Consider the following 16,072-nt stretch of genomic DNA (forward strand, 5'->3'; position numbering starts at 1 on the left):
GCTTCTCGGCTTCAAGCATTTTCTAGGATGTTGGTACACTGGCTAAGGCTTAGCTATGTCAGAATTCAATCTTTAAAGGCACTTATAATAAAATAATACTAAAAGAGAGCACATGGATCCATACACCAGACTAATGCGGCGATAGGGTATGAGTACACAGGTTATGAGAATGCCAAAGTTCCAGGAGGTGAGTTCCTTTTGAAATTCTATGCCTCATGAGTGCTCCCAGGCCTCTCCGCCTGACAAGCAAACTTCCCTGGAGTGTGCGTTGCACACAAAGCTACAGTCATCTGAGTCTAGGGAACCTCAATGGAGAAAATGTCTCCAAGTGATAAGGCTGTAGGCAGTCCTGTAGGGCGATTTCTTAATTAGTGATTGATGTGGGAGGGCCCAGCCCATTGTGGGTCATGGCATAAGGCAAATGGTAAACTTGGCATGAATGATTTCTTTAAACCTAAGTATTTATATAGTCAAAAATAGGCAGGGATCCAGGCACTCATCATTAGTTTCAGCACTCTGGAGACAGAGTCAGGTGCATCTCTGAGTTTGAGGCCAGCTTGGTCTACAGCCAGTGCTCTTAACTGCCACATCATCTCTCCAGCCCTGGCCTGATTTTCAGTTTTTCTGTAAGCCTCAGGGTAGGAAAGTCTTCCTGGCTGTTGGGAGCAACCCTGTTTGAATGTTAACTGCCTTGAAAGCCATAAGTGCTTACTTAGAAAGTCTTGGCCTTAGTGGGAAAGTATGAGCTTAGTTGAGATTTCTGTGGGGAAAAGTTGAGGCCTCTGTGGGAAAGTACTACCCCAAATTAAGGACAAATAGCTATAGACCTTGTCGACAGGTACCTAGTAACACATTCTGTTCTGTTTCTCCTGCTGAACCTTTTATCTAGCCAATACCCTGCTTTTGGGAACAGGTGCGTTCCCCAGAAACAAAATGATTCTGTGTCATCCCCCTCCCCATATCCTGCTTCTGTGGGCATAAAACCTGCCTGTAAAAATAAAATGTGTCAGCTTGATCAGAATTTTTTGACTTGCTGTCTGTTCTTTGTGTTTCTCGCCAACCCCATTCTCTCCACAGGTGGTTCCTCAGATCCTGTTTAACTGTCCTGTGGGCCTGGACAAACTGGCACCTGGAACAGGGATCCCAGGGGACCCCAGGGATCCCAGAGGAGAGAAAGCTGCTCATCATTGGAGGGTAGGCCTACCTGCTCATCTTGAGAAGCACCAGAGAGCAACTTCTGTTTGCTGAAGATGACAAGGATTAACCCATTGTTAGACAGTCCAGAAGGAAAAGAAAATGAAGCAGCGCAGATCATAGGAGAAATATGGTAAGAAATGGGGCGACCATGTTTAAAGCAGTCACTTTTTGTGATACGACTTTAAGAATCACTCAAAACACGAGGAACTAGGATTAAGAAAAAGGATTTCATGAAATGTTTAGATTTTGTGGGAGACATTTGTCCATGGTTCCTCCAGAGGGAACAATTGATGAGAAATGCTGGCATAGAGTTGGTGATTATTTCAAAGATTATTATGAAGCATTTGCATCTATGAAGATACCTGTTACTGCTTTTAGCTACTGGTCCCTCATTAATGACATTTTTAGAATTACCCCTGAATGGCCAGATTTTCAGCATTTAGTGTCTGAGGGAGAGTCCACCTTGCCCCCTTCTCCACCATCAAACACACCAGATGAGGGAACCTTATCCCATTACTAATGGCTGTAAGCCACTATGTGGTTGTTGGGAGTTGAACTCAGGACCTCTGGAAGAGCAGTCTATGCTTTAAACTGCTGAGTCATCTCTCCAGTCCTTGCTTTCTTTTTTCAAGACATTTTCTCTATGTAGTGCTGGCTGTCATCGAACTTTCTCTGTAGACAATTTTCTCAAACTCACAGAGATTCTGCTGTCTCTGCTTCCTGTGGTTAAAGACAGCACCATCCACATCAGTAAATTTAAATTAACTATCACCGCAGAATTTGTCATCAATAAAGAGGAGCATGTGACATCTCAGCTCTTCAGAGGGTAAAGGCACTTGCAACTGACCCTCATGACTTGAGTTTGGTCAACAGGACCCAGGAGGTAGAAGGTGGAAACCGGCCCTCCAAAGCTGTCCTATGGCTTCCACGGGTGTGCCAAGGGAAACATTAATTTAAAATAATTTTAAAATGGGACTGCAGAGAAGAATCAAGAATTAAGAGCACACACTATTGTTCTATGGTGTTTGATTTTCTCTGCCTGTAAGGTTTACATCCACCTGTAACTACAGTTCCCGGAGGTTCTGTGTCTGATATGTATCAGCCTCTGGTCTCCAGGGCATCTCATGTCATATTCATAATCCACCATCTCCATATATCAAGCCACCTGTATATATAACTCCCCAGCATATGCCACCCACAGAATGTAACCCATAACATATGCTACTCTATCCATTTGCCATCCCCAATATCTGCTACCCATAGGATATACCACCACAACATCTGCCATCCCCAATATGTGCTATTCCACAGCATTTGCCACCCACAGTACCTGTGTCCCCCAGCATATACTGCCCCTCCATATATATATAACTAAAATATTTTTAAAAATTTTTTTGTTGTTTAACAAAAGATAATATTGGAGGCTGGCAAGATGGATGAGCAGGCAATAACACTGACTGCTCTTCCAAAGGTTCTGAGTTCAAATCCCAGCAACCATATGGTGGCCTAAAACCATCTGCAATGAGATCTGACACCCTCTTCTGGTGTGTCTGAAGTAACCTACAGTGTTAATATGTATAATAATAAATAAGACTTTGGGCATCATCAAGCAGCAACTGAGTGAGCTGAGTTGACTGGAGTGAGCATGGCTGACCAGAGTGAACACAGGTCCTAAAAAGTTCAATTTCCAACACTATATGAAGGCTCACAACTATCTGTACTATGTGCATCTACAGTGTACTCACCCACATTAAATAAATAAATAAATAAATAAATAAATAAATCTTATTTAAAAAGACAATCTGGTCATGGCGACTCTTGCTCTTAACCTCAGTATTCAGTGGACCAAAGTAGGAGATCTCTTGTGCTCATCAATGAATTGGGCTACACAATGAGCTCTATCTTATGTGAACACTCCTACCAAGCCATCCTCAAAGTCAATCAAACCAACAAAACAAAATCCAGGTAGACAATTTAAGTGAAATAAGGTTCTGGGCTTGTTAGTCATGCAATGGGAGCTGCCCACCAGTAACCATGCTGTTAGCCACAAGGCAAGGCCAGCGCCTTCAGGTGCCTTCAAATTTCCATTTGTGCTTCAGCAAAAAGTACAGAAAAAGTAAGTAGAAGTATTTTTGTCTCACTTTATGCCCTTTGAATGTGTGTGTTCCTGGATCTCACCCAGAATTACAGACCCAAGTCTGCAGTCCATGACTCCTGGAGTAGGACTTTAAATTGAGCATGCTCAAGAAGTGCCTGACACATAAGCACCTTCCCTTGTTAATGTGTACAGGATCCCAGAATAAATCCTCCCAGTCCCTTTTTTGATGAGGGCACTTCCCTTCCATACCCTTTTGTTTATGACTTTGCACTCACCAGGACATGACCCAGTTGTGTTCATTCACACTGACTGATACTAGGTGACAGTTTGTCACAGAAGGCAGGCAGCTACTAAGATACTGATGAATGGGCAGTGTATCGAGTGGTCACATGTTGGATAAAGCCATGATCCTTGCCCTGGATGGGAAGGGGGAAGATTTCTTCACACTGCTCAGAGTAATATGGGTGGAGGCTAATGTTCAAGGTCAGCCTGACTGAATTTGGGATCCCCAGGAGACAGACCTTGGGGACTCCACTGAGATGGACTGTCTCCTCTTACGCCAGTGAGCCCAAACAAGCTGTCCCTTAAGTTGCTTTTATCAGATACTTAACTGTCACAGCAATGAGAAAAGTAACCAGTGTAATATGTTTTATTTGTTCATTTTGGCATTTGTAGGATAGGGTTTTGTCCTGGAACTCACTGTGCAGACCTGCCATGCTCCTACCTCTACTTCCCATTTCGTTTTTGAGACAACCCTGCTACATAACTCTGGCTGTTCTAGAAACATGCTATGTGGACCAGAATGGTCTTGAACTCAGATTCCCCTGCCACTACCTCCTGAATGCTGAAATGAAAAGTGTCACCACTATGCCCCAAGGTTAAAGATGTATTTTTGTTTTATATATGACTGGTTTTGCCTGCATGCACGTCTGTGCACTGCATGCATGCTGTACCCACAGAGTGCAGAACATGGCATTGGATTGGATCCTTTGAAACTGGAGGTTCCAGTATCAAAATAGTAAAACTTATATTGTGACTAGTTGTGTATTCATGGATCAAACACAGCATTTTGGGTGTCCTAGACAAGCCATATATATATATATATATATATATATATATATATATATATATATATATATGTATATATATATATGTATATATATATATGTGTGTGTGTGTGTATATATATGTATACACACACACACACACACACACACACACACACACACACACATATATATATATATATCCGCAGCCTATATCCAGAATTATCTATTTAATATTTTCAGATGGTTTTCCATGGGTAACTGAAATAACAGAAAGAAATCCTTGCCTAGGGAAAGAGGACTACAGTTCAGCCTTCATTGTGTTGAGAGCAGACCCAGATTTATCCCAAAGGGTTTTTAACACAAGTCTATGGGTGGTGATTAAAAATGGATTTTTCTTTTAATATTTTTACTGGATAGAATATACTAATCAATTGTGGGTCTTGGGGGATGGTTCGTCTTGAGTAAAGTTTTGACTGCTTGAAGTTTGAGTGTCTAAGTTCTGATCCTCAGTAGTGTTGGAATAGTCAGGTACAGCATGTTATGGCTATAACTCCAATGCTGGAAGTCAGTCTAGTGGAAAGTGTCAGCCCTAGGTGAGATATTAGTGAGATAATCTGTTTTCAAAAAAAGATGGAGGGCTAGCAAATGCTCTGTCAGTAAACCTCTTCCCAGCAAAACTCATGACATGACTTCAATCTCTGCAACACACTGGTACAAGGAGAGTACTTAGTTCTGCAAGTTGTCTTCTGACTTCGGCATGTGTATTGTAACCCTCCTTCTCCCAAATAAATATAGTAATTGATTTTTAAAATGTAGAGGAAAAGAGGGGAACATGAACACAGATCTCACGCCTCCATGTGTACATTCACACATGAATGTACTCAGATTGATAACTTTAAATGAATTGATATTTTTTAAAAATTAATTTCATAAAAATAAATGAAAATAAAAATTGTATGTATATGTGGTTTGAAGTTTTCCAAAACAAAACATATGTGTGTTCTGTCTAGATGTATGTATGTGCACCATGTTCAAGCCTTGTAACAGAGGACCAGAAGAGGGTGTTGGAATTCTTACAACTAGAGTAACAGATGTGAATTGCCTTGTGGGTACTAGGAAATAATGTGGGTCCTCTGTAGATCTGAAAATGCTGTTACCCACTGAGCTGTCTCCTAAGTGCTTCCCTATGCTGCTTACAATGTCACCAATGGAATGGTATCTCGATGAAGAGTCCCTATAAAGGGAATTACCTTGATTAGTTCTTTGTGATCAACAGCTCTATGAGTAACATTTTGAAGCCCCAGGTTATGATTGGAAACTGTGGAAATGGGAGGTCTCCTCAACCCTCCTTTGATTAGTCAACTACAACTTCCTGACAACCATTAGTGTTGGTCATTAATCTGATACTACCCACACTGGGGTGGGGGAAATTTTGATTAATTGCTGTGGGGCCTTGCGCTATGCACAGACAGGCTGGTCTACAGTGGAGCTGAGATGATGAGCCCTGGGACCGGTGGTCATCATTTACCTACATGGGATGGAAGGAGTTCACTCATGCTCCTGGAATTCAGGCTCCTGCCTAAGTTACTGCCCCCCACAGCCCCCACAAGAGAAGCATGCCTAGCAGTCACATAGGCAATGTCCCAAGCTTCTGACCTTCAGGCTAGACTTCTCCCCAGTTACCTAGCAACAGAAAAGTTAGCAGCTCACTTTAAAAGGGGCTGTTTGGCCCCTCCTTACTCTCTCATTCCTTTGGTCTCTTACCTCTCACTTCTCTCACTCTTCTCTCCTCTCTCTTTATCTTCTCCTCTCCCCTCCCCTACTCTCCCCTCCCCTCCCATCTTCTCTCTTCTCTTACTTTCTTTCTCTCTAGCCTTCTCTCTCTCTCTCTCTCTCTCTCTCTCTCTCTCTCTCTCTCTCTCTCTCCCTTCTCTCTTTCTTCCTGCCTTTCTACAATAAAGCTCTAAAACCATAGACAGTCTCTGCTCATCAAGGTTTCACTTAAACTTGCATGCGTGGGAACCTCTCTTCTTTCTTCCCTCTCTTTCTTTCTTCCCTCTCCCCATTAACTTTGGGGCTACAGGGTGTGGCCCCGGGGCCTGCTGGTTGGGCTGACCTTTGTTCACAAACCCCCCCATCCCCATCAAGTGGGTCAGAGGCTTGGATGCCCACCTGGGGCTGAGTGGAAAGCGTCTGGCAGCCCTCCCATGTCTGGTTTTCAAGAGCATAGGTGGAACTCTGGCAGGATGTGGATGCCTCTTCCCCCTTCTTCCCCAGTCCCCTTTTTTAGTTCCCACAAATTGCCCCTGAAAGATGTCTACTGATAGGGCTTCTGTGACTGAGGAAAAATGTGACTCAGGTCTTGGCTGGTGAGGACAGATCAGAAGTGGGCTGAATTTCTATGCTAGTCTACATAGATGTGAAGATCACCCTATGTTCAAGTATGAGGGTGCACACATGTGTACACATGTAGTAAGAGTGTGCAAGAGCTCACACTCATGCAATAACATCCATGTGGAGTTCAGAGACCAACTTGGGGAATTAAATCTCTTCCTGCTGCATGGGTTTCATGGAGTGAACAAGCCGGACATTGGGCTTGCCTAAAGCTCCCTCATCTACTGAACCGTATGATTTGCACAACTTTTATTTTTAAAATCTTGTTTCAAAATAATCTTGTTCATAAAACCATCATGAAATTAATCTGTGACACCTCATATCATGCTAGGTCCTCAGCTGACAGGAAGCCCAGTGCAAATAGTGGGTTGTGCTATGTTGGAGACCACACCGTGAGAAAGTAAGCCTTTCGCAGTTTCCCACCCTAATAAGCCAAATGGCCTTGTGTTAAGGAGCCAGTCACCTCCTCCTCCCTATCTCTTCCTGGCAACTAAGACCCTAAAAAAGCTGAATTATAATTCTCTCTTCCTTATCTCTTCCTGACTCCCAAGATTTCTAAGGACCTGAGTTATGTGCTGAGCCCGACTTGACACCCTGGGCTGTTAAGGAGGAATCTACATTCCTGAGATAAGACTCAGGGTGCCTCCCGCCTACAGTCAGAATCCAGCCTTCATGTCCCCAGATGCCTACTTCTTTGTTCTTTGTTAATTCCCCCGCAGCCCCTCCCTACTTACCCTCACTGTGTGCTTATAATCAGGCTCCTAGCCTTCATTAAATAGACCTTGACAGGAATCCTCTTTGGTCTCGCTCTTTTTTCCCCTGCTCATTTCTCTTGCAGGTTTGTGGTTCCTCTCATACCCATGAATAACTAGGTCCTACTGGACAGGACAGTGCTACCAATTGGACCTTCTGGAAAGTCATTCCTGGTTTTGTTCTGTCTCTGAGACAACCATCACCCTCATCCTTCTCAGTGGACACAGTCCCTTCCTTTTATCTCCAGTAGAATAACTTTTCTGAGGGTCTGGGGTTTGATTTCTAATAACTTCTCCATATTTGTAGAAACAATGTAGCCATCCAGTGACCATGAAAATCTGGGATTACCTGAAAGGGGTGCTGGAAATGAACACAGACAGGGTTCGAGAGAAGGATGAAGCCAAGACAAGGTTCTGATCAAGGCTCCAAGTTTAATTCTGCAACTCCACATTATAAAGGGAAGACCACAATACCCATACTTTGTTTCAGATGGATTATGTTGCAAAGCAAGCTAAGTAGACAATCTATTCCTCTATGATCCTTTAGGAAATTACAGGTAAAGTGAGGCAGTGTGTTGCAACTACATCATAAAACCCATTGTGGAAAGCATTCAAGGTCTGTTTAGCCTGCTCAAGTCTAGGAGAAGGGCACAATCTCCCCCCTTTATTTTTTTGTTTGTTAAAGATGAGCTGAACTGGGGCACCAGATTTATTTGTTTTTCATAATCATGTCTAGGATAGAGAGTGGGCAGGTGACACTGTCTTAGGTTGGTGTTTATATTGCTCCTTTTTACTGGTCATGAGGGACAAACATAGCTTTTTCATGTCTGTCTGTCTTTGGTTGATAGGAGCTAAAGAACACTCTTACCCATCTCTGACTACTGGACTTCTATGGCACACTCTTCCCCATTCAGACCAAGGCCATGAAGGTCATATGAATATGTACTCCATGCATTTCTACATTGCAATGCATAACTGTCATCGTGACTGGCTGAGCTTGCTGAAAGCAATCCTGTTGGAAGGCAACCAATCTGTTGAAGATACAAGGTCCAAAAGTTAAAGGCAACAAGATTATACTTAATGGTCCAAGAAGTGTAGAAATCAAAGATGTAAATCATGGGTAATAGGAGAATCACTATCCCTGATTCTGACCTTTTTCTCTTTTTCCTTTTGGCTTGTCTTCTAGAACTTTAGCCATAGAATCCTTTACTATTTCTGAATGATTGATGTAAAAGTAACAATCTTTATATGAAAGACCAGGAAAAATTCAGACCCTCTAGCACCAAGAATGTAGGTTAGCCAGTTCAGTGACCCTGTTCCAGGAACTGGCCGACCACAAAAGTTAGATTAAAATCTTGAGAACAATCTTGCGAATCAGGGAGTTTCTCCTTGTGGTTTTTAGTACCCCCTTGTGATTTTTCACTGGTATTTTCGGCATTTTCCAATAACGCCCGCCCTACCCCGTTGGGTTGTGGTTTTTTCCTTTAAATACCCCGTTTCCCATATACTCTAGGTCCATGGTCCTCTACCCCTGTGTGGTGTATTACTGTGGGCCCCAGAGCGCTCCTGGAATAAAAAGTCGTCTTGTGGTTTGCATCAAGGCCGTTTCTTGTAAGTGATTTGAGGTGTAGCCTCTCCTGAGTCAGAACATGGGGGAGTTCTCACTTTGTGGGTATTTCATTTGGTGCATTGGCCGGGAAACATGACCACACCTCACACCCAAGAACTGACCTGGAGGTAAGGGGTTCCCCTCTGGAATGTGTGCATGCCAGTTGGAGTCTCTGCTCTGAGTGTCTGTTTTCTGTTCTCTGAAATATGTGCTTTCTGTTTCCAGATATCCTCTTGGGCCATAAGGACCAGAGGATTGTGATTGGCAGATGTGCTAGGAGGAGTACAGGCTGCCACGCTTGGGGATGCCATGGGAAGTGGGAAGAGCCAGGGATGCCTGGTGGTCTCCTATGATCGATCAGAGGACCAAGTTCGGTTGTTGAAGCAGAAACTTCCCCCTCTGCGACCATCTGATTCTTTTTCCTGCTTGTAGAGGACGCAGAAGGGTCACGTGTGTCTGGATCTGTTGGTTTCTGTTTTGTGTGTTTTTTATCTTGTGTTTCTTTGTCTATGGTTTTATCATGGGACAGATGGTGATGACCCCCCCCCCCTTAGCTTGACTCTTGACCATTGGACCGAAGTTAAATCTAGGGCTCACAACTTGTCAATAGAAGTTAAAAAAGGACTGTGGCTGACTTTTTGCTCTTCGAAGTGGCTGACATTTGATTTCGCCTGGCCCCGAGAAGGTACTTTTGACTTAACTATCATTTTTGAGATCAAAGCCATTGTTTTTCAGGAAGGGCCTGGATCCCATCCCGATCAGCAACCATACATCACAGTTTGCCAAGATCTGGTTCAGACGCCCCCCCCCCTTCAGTCAAACCCTGGGTGCATGAAAAAAGTTCTGGGATGTGAAACACCAATGGATAAATTGAAAGTGAAGAGTTCTCCTGAAATGGAGCCTCCAGCTCAGCCTTTGGCTCCTCCTAAAATCTATCCCGAGATTGAGGAGCCTCCTGAGTGGCCTAATCCACTACGTCCCCCTTATCCACAGCCTAAACCCTCACTGTGGGGGATCCCTGAACCCCTCAGGGTGGTGAGAGGTGAACCCACTGTGGGTACATGGAGCCAGAGAGCTCAGAGTCCAGACAGACTCTGTTGGACCCGCCCAAACTCCAACCCCTTCAGTACTGGCCATTTTCCTCTGCTGATCTTTGTAACTGGAAAACTAATCACCCTCCTTTTACAGAAAATCCTGCTAGCCTGAGAGGATTGGTGGATTACCTGATGTACTCCCACCAACCCACATAGGATGATTGTCAGTAGCTTTTACAGGTTCTCTTTACTTCTGAGGTTAGGGAAAGGATCCCATTGGAAGCATGAAAAAATGCCCCCGGAGCAAATGGAATGCCAACCAATCTTCCAAATGAAATAGATGCTGGGTTTCCCCTTAACCAACCTGATTGAGACTTCAATACGACAGCAGGTAGGGAGTGGCTGATGGTCTACCTCCAGGCTTTTGTGACAGGGCTGAGAGGGGCTTCTAGATGCCCCACCAATTTGGCTAAGGTAAGAAAGGTTCTTCAGGGGCACGGTGAACTGCCGTCTGTGTTGCTTGAACATTTGATGGAGGTTTATCTGCGTTATACTCACTTTGATCCAACCTCTGAGGGTTAGAAAGCTGAGGTGGCTATGTCCTTAATAGGGCAGTCAGCATCAGATATTAAGAAAAACTTACAGTGGCTAGAAGGGTTGCAGGATTATACCTTGTAGAATTTTGTTAAAGAGGCAGAGAAAGTGTTTCATAATTGGGAGACTGAGGAAGAGAAGCGAGAAAGCAAGAGAGGTGGGAGGCAGAAGAAAGAGAAGACAGGAGGGATCATAAACAAGAGAGAAATTTGACTAGAATTATAGCCACAGTGGTAGGAGAGAAAGAAAAGAAAGGACCCAGACAGATAGGGAACATGGGCAACAGAAGACCAATGTGCTTAACAGAATTAGGTGAGTTGGGGTATCGAGCCTCAGCTAAAAGGGCTCAGCTGTCTCAGCCTGAAGTTACTTATGTGAGATATACCCTTTGAGATGGGAAGCGGTGGCTAAAGGAAGCCAGAAAAAAGACTATAACTCAGATCTCCACCCCAACTACACCAAGGCAAGTAATAGAATTCTTGGGCACTACTGGCTTCTGCAGGCTCTGAATACCTGGGTTTTCGACCTTAGCTGCCCCATCGTAGCCCCTAACCAAGGAAGGGGAGGTGTTTGTGTGGACCCAGATCACCAGAAATCCTTTGAAGAAATTAAAAAGGCTCTACTTATGGTCCCAGCCTTGCCCTTGCCTGACCTAAGCAAATCCTTTCACTCTTTATGTGGATGAGAGAGCAGAGTCGCCAGAGGAGTCCTCACCAAGACTTTGGGATCTTGAAAAAAGTGGCTTACCTATCCAAGAAGTTAGACCCTGTTGCCAGTGGGTGGTTTTCTTGCCTGAAAGCTATTGCTGATGTAGCTCTGTTTGTCAAGGATGCTGATAAGCTCACTCTGGGACAGAAAATAACTGTAGTGGCACCCCACACTCTTGAAAGCATTATCCGACAGCCCCCTGACCGATGGATGACCAATGCTCATATGACACGTTATCACAGCCTTTTGTTGACTGAATGAGCGACCTTCACTCCCCCTGCTGTCCTCAGTCTGCTACTCTACTGTCTGAGACTGATGACTCTTCACCTACTCATCACTGCGCTGACATTCTGGCAGAAGAAACTGGTACTTGAAATGATCTGAAGGATCAGCATTGGCCTGGGAGTCCAAGCTGGTACACAAATGGCAGTAGCTTCATGGTTGAATGTAAGCAGAAGGCAGAGGCAGCAGTGATGGACAGGAAGCAAGTGATCTGGACCAGCAGCCTCCCTGAAGGTACGTTGACCCAGAAAGCTGAACTTGTGGCTTTGATACAAGCTCTATGATTGGCAGAGGGGAAGTCTATCAACATTTACACTGACAGCAGGTATGCTTTTGCCACTGCCCATATACACAGAGCACTATACAGACAAAGAGGGCTGTTGACATATGCAGGGAAAGACATAAAAAATAAAGAGGAAATTTTGAGCCTCCTCGAGGCCATACACTTGCCAAAAAAAAGTGACCATTACACATTGTCCAGGACACCAGAAAACTTGAGATGCTGTGGCTAAAGGGAATCAGATGGCAGACCTAACCGCCAAACAGACAACCCAATGATCCTGGCAGTCAAGGAGCCTAAAGATTATTATGGTGTCAGAGAAACCAGTTTTAGATACGCCTATGAGGACTATCAAATTATGGACAAATTAGGACTGACAAAGTAAACCCCATCTGGGGTTGTGGAAACAGAAGAAGGAAAACTAGTCCTCCCACGGGAAGAAGGACACAAATATGTTACCAACTTACATTACTTGACCCACTTGGGGGCCAAGAAATTAAAAGGTGTGGTTAGGTCCTCCGACTACTATGTTATAGGACTCTCTGACCTGGCAGAGGATATAGTCAAAAGCTGCAAGGCCTGTGCTATGACTAATGCAGGACACTCCATGTATACTCCTGGGAAGAGGCTCAGAGGCAACCAGCCTGGGGCCTACTGGGAGGTAGATTTTACAGAAATTAAGCCATCTAGATATGGCAACCAGTACTTATTAGTGTTTATAGACACCTTTTCAGGCTGGGAAGAAGCTTTTCCTACCAGGACTGAGATGGCCAATGTGGTTGCCAAGAAGATCCTAGAAGAAATATTCCCAAGGTTCGGGATAACCAAGGTAATCAGGTCTGATAATAGACCTGCCTTTGTTGCCCAGGTAAGTCAGGGATTGGCCACTCAGCTGGGGATTAATTGAAAATTACATTTTGCTTACAGACCCCAGAGTTCAGGTCAGGTAGAGAGGATGAATAGAACCCTAAAAGAGACCCTAACAAAATTGGCCTCAGAGACCGGTGGGAATGACTGGACAGCCCTTCTTCCCTTTGCCCTGTTCTGAGTTTAGAACACTCTAGGGCGATTTAAACTCACCCCTTATGAGATCCTGTGTGGGGGACCACCACTGCCCACTGAGTCAGGTGGAGTACATGATCCTGATGCTGTTCTTTCTAAACATGTTTGCCCACCTAAAGGCCTTTGAGGTAGTGAGACACCAAGCCTAAGAACAACTGAAAGAGGCCTATGAGACTGGGAGTCTAGATGTGCCCCACCAGCTCCAGGTTGGAGACACCATCCTAGTCCAACACCATTGAGTGGGGAATCTGGAACCTCGCTGGAAAGGGCTATACTTGGTACTCTTGATGACCCCTACAGAGGTAAAGGTTGAAGATATTTCTGCTTGGATCCACACCACCCACATGAAGTGGGCCCTGAAACCATCTAAAGATGAGTTTGACAAGCACCCATTTTCAGAGAGAGCCTGTCTCTTTGACACAAGGAGTAATCCTGGGTCTCGAGGTAGCCGCTGGTGTTGGGACAGGCACCTCTGCCTTAATACAGTACTTTAATAAATTAAGAATTGCCATGGATTGAAGATTTGAGGGCTCTGGGACAATGTATTCCCAAGCTTGAAGAGTCGTTGACTTCCCTCTCAGAAGTAGTCTTACTGAATAAAAGGGGATTAGATTTGTTATTCTTAAAAAGACAGAGGATTATGAGCTGCTCTCAAAAGAGAGTGTTGTTTTTATGTAGACCATTCAGGAGTAATTAAAGACTCCATGAGTAAACTTAGAGAAAGGTTAGACAAAAGACAGAGAGAGAGAGAGAGAGAGAGAGAGAGAGAGAGAGAGAGAGAGAGAGGTGCATCAGGAATGTTTTGAAAATTGGTTTAGTAGATCTCCTTGGATAACTACTTTGATATCTCCCCTTATGGGACCTCTTTTGATTTTGCTTCTGCTTTTAATTATAGGTCCATGTGTGTTAAATAAGTTAGTTACCTTTATTAGAGAAAGAGTGAGTACTGTTCAGATTTTGATCTTACACCAACAATATCATACTTTAGAAAGTCAAGAAAATCAATATTATAAAGATTCTGAAATATAATTGTATGATTAGAACTAGGTACTAGAAGAAGTGGGGAGATGAAAGACCAGGAAAAATTCAGATCACCCCAGCACCAAGAATATAGGTTAGCAAGTTCAGTGACCCTGTTCCAGAAACTGGCCGACCACAAAAGTTAGATTAAAATCTTGAGAACAATCTTGAAAAGCAGGGATTTTTAGTGCTTTTTAGTACCCCATTGTGATTTTTCACTGGTATTTTCGGCATTTTCCAATAACGCCTTCCCTACTCCCTTGGGTTGTGGGTTTTTTTCCTTTAAATATCCTGTTTCCCAGATACTCAGGGTCCACGGTCCTCTACCCCTGTGTGATGTATGACTGTGGGTCCCAGAACGTGCCTGGAATAAAAAGTCCTCTTGTGGTTTGCATCAAGGCCATTTCTTGTAAGTGATTTGGGGTGTCGCCTCTCCTGAGTCAGAACATAGGGCAGTTCTCACTTTGTGGGTCTTTCACATGGAGGGCTATATATAGACCTTCTTGTTGAAGGAATAAAAGATCAAGTCCTCTCCTGTTTTGAAGCTCTAACTCAGACAAGGAGGTTAGAGATTCTTACAAATGGGAACTGGAACTTTCAATCCTTTCTATATCTGTATCTATTGCCATTCTAAGAAAATTAATTTTTTTCCTTGCAAAACCAGGGCAGAAGCACCAGGAGCTGCTCCTCCCATGCTCAGCAAGTTCCTTGGCATCCAAATTTTAAAATTTGATTTACATAATTTTGTAATGTCCAGGGATGTAATTCCCCCTTTTTTTGTTTTTTATGAAGATATTGCTTTAAAGTTCCATGGGCCTATTCCACAATACCTTGTCTTTTAGGATAACAAGGAGCTATGAGTAACATACCTTTGCCATAATTGATTAGATACAAGTCACTGAGAATTAACACCATTATATAGTACATGAAGAACTTGAGGACACTGAGAATAAGTCTTTACAATTTGATGTGCATATTTTCTAGACCAACCAAATTATTGTCTCAAGGTATTACTATTTTGATAATGTAAATAATGAGTTTGTATGGGCAATGTTCCTGTGTAAGGCCTATAATCTGCCTGATATACAAATCTGGTGTGGCATGGCCCTAAGGAAACTGTCCAGGCAATGCAGTATGAGCTCTTAAATGTCCTATAAAGTTAAGGAATAGTATGTATTCTTAAACTGAGTTGTATTTGCATAAATAATGGCAAAATTTGAGCATTAGCAGTATCTAACAAAAAAAGGAATAATTTCATGCAACTGAAAAGTATGGGGTATATATCACCTATCAGTCTAGAAATTGAAAGCTGAAGTTTTCAACATTTCTTAAACAGTGACTACAATTCATATTCAATTATTTGTGAAGCAGGAGGGTAAATTCAAAGAATAAACATGGGATCTAATTTTGGATGCTGCTTTCTCATTAGATGAGCCATCTGTAAATATATTAAGCACTATCTCTATTGGCTATATATGTAAAATTACAGGTAATATCAAAGGTTGCATGCAGGCAAATTGCAACAACTTGTCAATTTTGCTTGAAAAAATTGCACATGCCATAGGCCAAATATCACTATTCTCCAATAACCAATTTAGTTGCTGTTTGGTATATGGAATAAACATTTCATCAGGTTCTTAAGACATTCTTTCAAAAATACTTTTATAATTCTATCCTACAATACTCTATTAACACAGCAACAGCTTCATAATAGGGTATTCAATCTTTACTTGGAAATGAAGAAAGATGAGTCCATGTTAAAGGTCCCCTTGCCAAAGAATTGCTGTGGTAACATGAGTAGCAATAACCCAAAGAGCCAACAATTGATCATAGTCTGTATAATGTATCTGTTGTTGACTAATAGTTTCCTCTACTTTTTGCAAAGCCATTTGTTCATCATCAGTTAATTGTCCAGGGGAATTGGAATTTGCATACCCCTGGAGAATATCAGAGCTTGAAGTTTTCAAATTAACATCTCCTAGAAGCTTTTTAA

The sequence above is a fragment of the Mus musculus genome, chromosome 9 (assembly GCF_000001635.26).
Source record: "Mus musculus strain C57BL/6J chromosome 9, GRCm38.p6 C57BL/6J".
NCBI lineage: Eukaryota > Metazoa > Chordata > Mammalia > Rodentia > Muridae > Mus > Mus musculus.